We start from the raw sequence: 8,108 nt of genomic DNA on the forward strand, positions 1-8,108 counted from the left end.
TGCAAACAGGTAAACGAAGTCAAAACAGAAAGACTGATGTGAACTTCATGACACCGATGAAACCTGATTCAAAGTTAAAATAAAAAGAGAAAAAACACGAAACCTTTAACCCATTAATAACCAAACCTTTAACCCATTAATAACCAAACCTTTAACCCATTAATAACCAAACATTTAACCCCTTCATAACCAAACCTTTAACCCATTAATAACCAAACCTTTAACCCATTAATAACCAAACATTTAACCCATTAATTACCAACATTTAACCCATTAATAACCAAACATTTAACCCCATAATAACCAAACATTTAACCCATTAATAACCAAACCTTTAACCCATTAATAACCAAACATTTAGCCCATTAATAACCAATATTTAACCCATTAATAACCAAACATTTAACCCCATAATAACCAAACATTTAACTTATTAATGACCAAACATTTAACCCCTTCATAACCAAACCTTTAACCCATTAATAACCAAACCTTTAACCCATTAATAACCAAACATTTAACCCTTTAATAACCAAACATTTAACCCATTAATAACCAAACATTTAAATGTAACCCTATTACGGGGTTAAAGGTTTGGTTATTAATGGGTTAATAACCAAACCTTTAACCCCTTCATAACCAAACATTTAACCCATTAATAACCAAACATTTAACCCCTTCATAACCAAACATTTAACCCATTAATAACCAAACATTTAACCCATTAATAACCAAACATTTAACTCCTTCATAACCAAACATTTAACCCCTTCATAACCAAACATTTAACCCATTAATAACCAAACATTTAACCCCATAATTACCAAACATTTAACCCATTAATAACCAAACATTTAACCCCATAATTACCAAACATTCAACCCATTAATAACCAAACATTTAACCCCATAATTACCAAACATTTAACCCATTAATAACCAAACATTTAACCCATTAATTACCAAACCTTTAACCCATTAATAACCAAACATTTAACCCATTAATAACCAAACATTTAACCCCATAATTACCAAATATTTAACCCATTAATAACCAAACCGTTAACCCATTAATAACCAAACCTTTAACCCATTAATAACCAAACATTTAACCCATTAATAACCAAACATTTAACCCCATAATTACAAACATTTAACCCATTAATAACCAAACCTTTAACCCATTAATAACCAAAGCTTTAACCCATTAATAACCAAACATTTAACCCATTAATAACCAAACATTTAACCCATTAATAACCAAACATTTAACCCCTACATAACCAAACATTTAACCCCTTCATAACCAAACCTTTAACCCATTAATAACCAAACATTTAACCCATTAATAACCAAACATTTAACCCATTAATAAGCAAACATTTAACCCATTAATAACCAAACATTTAACCCATTAATAACCAAACATTTAACCCATTAATAACCAAACATTTAACCCATTAATAAGCAAACATTCAACCCATTAATAACCAAACATTTAACCCATTATTAACCAAACATTTAACCCATTAATAACCAAACCTTTAACCCATTAATAACCAAACATTTAACCCATTAATAACCAAACATTTAACCCCATAATAACCAAACATTTAACCCATTAATAGGGTTACATTTAAATGTTTGGTTATTAATGGGTTAAAGGTTTGGTAATTATGGGGTTAAATGTTTGGTTATTAATGGGTTAAATGTTTGGTTATTAATGGGTTAAATATTTGGTAATTATGGGGTTAAATGTTTGGTTATTAATGGGTTAAATATTTGGTTATTAATGGGTTAAAGTTTTGGTTATTAATGGGTTAAAGGTTTGGTTATTAATGGGTTAAAGGTTTGGTTATGAAGGGGTTAAATGTTTGGTTATTAATGGGTTAAATGTTTGGTTATTAATGGGTTAAATGTTTGGTTATGAAGGGGTTAACCCATTAATAACCAAACCTTTAACCCCTTCATAACCAAACATTTAACCCATTAATAACCAAACCTTTAACCCATTAATAACCAAACATTTAACCCATTAATAACCAAACATTTAACCCATTAATAACCAAACATTTAACCCATTAATAACCAAACATTTAACCCCTACATAACCAAACATTTAACCCCTTCATAACCAAACCTTTAACCCATTAATAACCAAACATTTAACCCATTAATAACCAAACATTTAACCCATTAATAAGCAAACATTTAACCCATTAATAACCAAACATTTAACCCATTAATAACCAAACATTTAACCCATTAATAACCAAACATTTAACCCATTAATAAGCAAACATTCAACCCATTAATAACCAAACATTTAACCCATTATTAACCAAACATTTAACCCATTAATAACCAAACCTTTAACCCATTAATAACCAAACATTTAACCCATTAATAACCAAACATTTAACCCCATAATAACCAAACATTTAACCCATTAATAGGGTTACATTTAAATGTTTGGGTATTAATGGGTTAAAGGTTTGGTAATTATGGGGTTAAATGTTTGGTTATTAATGGGTTAAATGTTTGGTTATTAATGGGTTAAATATTTGGTTATTAATGGTTAAATGTTTGGTTATTAATGGTTAAATATTTGGTTATTAATGGTTAAAGTTTGTTATTAATGGTTAATTATTAATGGTTAAAATTTGGTTATGAAGAAGTTAAATGTTTGGTTATTAATGGTTAAATGTTTGTTATTAATAACCAAACCTTTAACCCCTTCATAACCAAACATTTAACCCATTAATAACCAAACCTTTAACCCATTAATAACCAAACATTTAACCCATTAATAACCAAACATTTAACCCATTAATAACCAAACCTTTAACCCATTAATAACCAAACATTTAACCCCTTCATAACCAAACATTTAACCCATTAATAACCAAACATTTAACCCCTTCATAACCAAACCTTTAACCCCATAATAACCAAACATTTTAATCCCATAATAACCAAACATTTAACCCTTTAACCTCATAGATATGAGAAGGCATCAGAAGGTTTCATTCAAACTAAGCAGCAGTGGAGGTCCTTCAGTGTGGGAGTCTTGTATTGATAACAGTCATTCTGTTTGAATTGTCAATGAGAGTTGTTTCAAGTACTAGGATACGAAAGGACCGTTATAAATAACAGAAACATCTGTGCTAGTGGTTGTGAACCACAGCTATGATTTTAAGAAGGAAAGCATGACGATGCTGTCAGCTACATAGAAATATGATAACAGAAATGTTTGAGGGATTTTCACAGACATATCTCATGGATAAACAGTTTTTCACAGATAAACAGACCTATTTTAAAGAATTTTAGGTAAGCTGATCTTTCCATGTAATGCAGACCGTCTACAACACACAGGTTGGACCTCTCAAGTCTGCAGGGGCCAAGCAGAGACAGAAGGGGGCGCTCATGTCACACAGAGCATTACTTCAGGAGGAAAGTCATGAAAAACCATTCTAAGCAGCATTTACACAATCAGACCTACAATAAAGTCAAATGGAGACGGGTGGAGTCATCAAGACTGAAACAGAAGCGTCGCATAGCTCCGCCCCCTGTCAGGTGACTTTGGTAAAGGTTATTTCCTTTAAATTATGACCCTAGCAGGGAAACAGTCAGATAGAACAGAGCAGTAAAATAAAGTTAACGTGATATTTAGTAGACTTAAATAACTCCATGCTGTTTTTTAACTCAGCTGGTGTTTATCAAACCCACCTGCAGTTTCATCTTAAACTACATAGCAACCAGCCCATAATAAACACACACATGTTTTACTGATTCACCCCGGCAACAGCCTGAGTCACATCTCTGACAGCCTCCCTCCCTCTGATCTGTGTCTTTAATTTGAGCTGAATCATGGGCTGTACCCAACCAACAGCAGCTTTGTTTCCATGGAAACAAAGCGTCCATGTTGTTAGGATGATATGACAATAATAAACCATAATTATGAGACCATAAAGCCTTAATGGGGACCTATATTTAGACCTGGATCTGGGTCAGATGCTGCATCAGTGACATGATCAGATCCATACAGACAAGAGAAAGAGATTAAATACTGAGGTTAAAACAGTTAATAATTTAAATATTATTGTTATGTGTGTTAATAATGTTATGTTAATAATTAAAATGATTATCAGGGAAAGTCCATTTAATCTCTGTCTTTCAGCTGTGTCCTTAAAAAATGAGCAGGAGTTTAATCTGATGAGAGGAGACCAATCAAAGCTTAGTATCTTCTGATTTCTTATATTTATGCTGTTCGTTAAAACCTTTTGACTTTAGTACAGAAAATGACTCTCCTGTGATTTGCCGTGGCCAGGATATGGAGAGAGCATTTTATTATCATCCATTCTTAGTTATTCTAAACCTCTGTAATAAAGCCGGAGTCGTTACAGGACTGAAGTCCTGAATCTTCTCTCTATATCAGGGGTTTCCAACCTTGGGGATGGGACCCCAGTGGGGGTCATGAGACACTGAGGGGGGGGGTCTCCAGATGCCTTAAAAAAAAACTAAGAATATTTTTGAATTACACTGTTGCCACTTTACACCGATTTTGCCTAATTTTTACCCATTTTATCACTTTTTTCCCACCAATTTTAACATAAATGTGACAGAAGCCAGATAAAGTTCCTGTAAGTCAGCATCCTGCTGGTTTTCTTCAAAATGATCATTTTTCTTTTTTTCTCATTTTATTCAAGTCCATCATTTAAACTACTCATTCGATGAAAAAAGTAACACAAACATGATATTTAAAAGCGTTAATTTTGTGTTTTTAAATGCCCTGTTTTCTGAGTTTCTGCAGGGAGATTGAGGGGAGGGGAAAGCCAAACTGCTGGGTGATGATGGCCACTCAGCCTGCCATTGTTCCCAGTTTCACCCATTGAGATGACAATAACAAACACCGCATGGCTCAAACGCCACCCCTCCCCCGGCACATATCTACAGCTGTTTCTAGTTATCACCTTTATCAACAAGCCTCAAGATGCAGCCTGCAGCGAAGAAAAGGAGAAGAGACGAAGAAGAAGCGGCGAGAATTATCGACAGACTCGGGACGACTTCAGGATCACTCAGGAGTTTGATGAAGGCGGATTTCCTATGGGATTATTTTGATGAGCGTCACCAGTCCGATTCAGAAGCTTGGTTTGGGTGGACTTTATGTAAATGTGACTCTATGGTTCACGCCCATTACCTGGCCTGCCTGAAGGTAGGAGAAGTCCTGAAACTTTGAGCCTGGTTTTCTCAGAACAAACAGGAACTAGAAGTTAACATTCAAATGAGCATATCTTTGTAAATATGCTCAGATTAAGGTGACGATAAACCGTTAGAAAGCTTGGAATCTACGCTTTCATAATGTGTAAAAACTCAGAAATGACCTCGGACGACTTGCAGGAGTTTTTACCAGCTTTGGTCTCATATTTCAACTTAAAACCTATTTTTTGGTCAATTTTAAACCCTTTCAACCACTTTTGTTGTTCTTGCCACTCTTAAACCAAATCTTGCCCTATTGTTGGCTCTGTTGGCACATTACTGCCTGTTAATCCCTTTTACCGGATTATAAGCCACATTTCATAATTTGATATGCCCATTTTTGCCAGTTTCTGACTATTCCTGCCTCAGTTAACCCTTTTTTGCCAGTTTATATTAATTTTTATCCCATTTCACCAAATTTCCACCTATTTTTGCCACTTTAATGCCATGTCAGCCACTTTTGAATCCCCTTTTACCTCTCAATGTGCAACTTTAACCCATTTTTGTTATTTTGCCACTTTTATCTCATTTTTGGCATGTGCAACCCATTTCTGCTACTTTTAAAATGTAATTTCACCACCTTTCCCACCGTTTTTTGTCATTATTAACCCTTCTTAGCTATTTTTAACATATTTTAATTCAGTTTTAAACAAAAGGATTGGCATTTTTTGGAGGAATACTTACTACACTCATGAATTAAAATGTATTTCTTTGGTGAGAGCGGTTATTATTCAGGTTAAAGTCTTAGGAGTCCATAACAACCTTCCTGAAACGCCTCTGGCTCTCAGACCTTTGTGTGAAACACTCATGAGTGTTTAACCGTGATTTCAGTTAGCATGTGCAGATCTTCTCACATACCCCCAGGGAGGTGCCGGACCCCTGCCGGGAACCAAGGCTGTAGAAGATATGCATAAAAAGGTGTGTTTGTTTAAAATCAAAGATGATGTTTCTTCCTAACAGCAGGCTCTGTTCACTCACTTTGCTCCAGTTTCTGCAGTTTTAACTCCAGAAATCCACAAACGTTCTGTTTTAGATTTAAAGTTATGAAAGTGGAATCAGAGTGGTGTGGTGCAGAGCTGGCTCTTATTGCTGCCTAATGGCTGTTAAATAATATCTGTCTTCATTGTTCTGATTTAAGCATTAGAAAATGACAGAGGAAGCGTCAGGATCAGAGAAATGTAACTTTGAGAAACTGAAACAGCGCCATGTTGTTTGTTATTTAAAACAGCAGTGACACCTGGTGGCCAGATCGGACATCTACAGCGTACGTTTATAAATAAAGCAGTTATTCCCTTTTTCCTCCTCTCCACCAATCAGGACAAGCGACCGTCTTCATTGTTCTGATTCAAACATTAGAAAATGATGGATGAAGCATCAGGATCAGAAAAATTAAAATAAATCGATTAACTTAAGTAACACAAAAGCGCCCCCTGGTGGTCAGATTGAAAAACTACATGGTGAGTTAGTCAGAGGAAACTTCATACAAAAATATCTGAAAAAAAAAAAAAAACTCACATGAAACATGAAAACATTTTAAAAAACTTAAAACTTCATCTGAATATATCAGAGTACCACAAACACAGAAATAAAAAAGTCTTAAGAATGCAAACCAGTGCAAAGGTCACATCTCAGTGACGCCAGAAGGTCTCATCTAAGTTTGGGGGCAGATTTCTCTCTCCTGGACTTCATGAATAGAATCTATGGAGGCCAGAGTAGACCTCAGACATCAGCGTTATTGATCAGCCATGTTACACTGAGAAAAAGAAAACTTTAGCCGGCAGTAGAATTACGTTTATTTAACTCCAGTAAACATGAAGCTAAGATGTTTTTTTGTTGTTCCTTACTTGATTGTCTGCAGTGCTGTACAGTTTCTCTCTCCAGAGATGTTTGTCAGTGGCAGCAGGGAGGAATGTTTCCTGAAATCTCACAGGTTGGCGAAGAGTGGGTCACTGCAGAGAATTATGATAAATAAATATGATTACAATCAAATGAATCCTCAGAATCAAGGAGACATTTCTGTGAGCTCACCTGAAGTTTAGACCTGAATTTATCAAAACAGAAACGAGAACACATGCTAGCAATCTAAGAATTCTACAGATAATTGTTCTAATCCCATCAGAACGCTTTGGAGGCATGGTTAGAGCGCCATCTGGTGGACGGTCTACATTAACTTCTATAGTCACTCCAATAATCAACCAGTCAGGGTCAACTTATGAATTTAGAAACAAGTTGGAGGAAGAGCTTTAAGGCTTAAAACACCATGTTAACGATATAAAAGGACAAACAACTCAAACAGAATAATAATAATAACTATTATTACAATAGTAATAACCATAATAATAATAATAATAAGAATGAAAATAATAATAATAATAAGAATGAAAATAATAATAAGAAGAAGAAGAATGAAAATAATAATAATAAGAAGAATGAAAATTATAATAATAATAATAAGAATGAAAATAATAATTATAATAAGAATGAAAATAATAATAATAACCATAATAAAATAATAATAATAATCATAATAAAATAATAATAATCATAATAATAATAATGATGATGATGATGACAATAATAATAATAATAATAATGATGATGATAATAATAATGACGGTAATAATAATAATAATAATAATAATAATAATGATGACGATGATAATAATAATAATGACGATAATAACAATAATAATAATAATAATAATAATAATAATAATAATAATAATAATGACAGTAATAATAATAATAATAATAATGATGATAATAATAATAATAATAATAATAATAATAATAATGACAGTAATAATAATAATAATAATAATAATGATGACGATGATAATAATAATAATA

The sequence above is a fragment of the Cheilinus undulatus genome, linkage group 3 (assembly GCF_018320785.1).
Source record: "Cheilinus undulatus linkage group 3, ASM1832078v1, whole genome shotgun sequence".
In the NCBI taxonomy this organism is placed as follows: domain Eukaryota; kingdom Metazoa; phylum Chordata; class Actinopteri; order Labriformes; family Labridae; genus Cheilinus; species Cheilinus undulatus.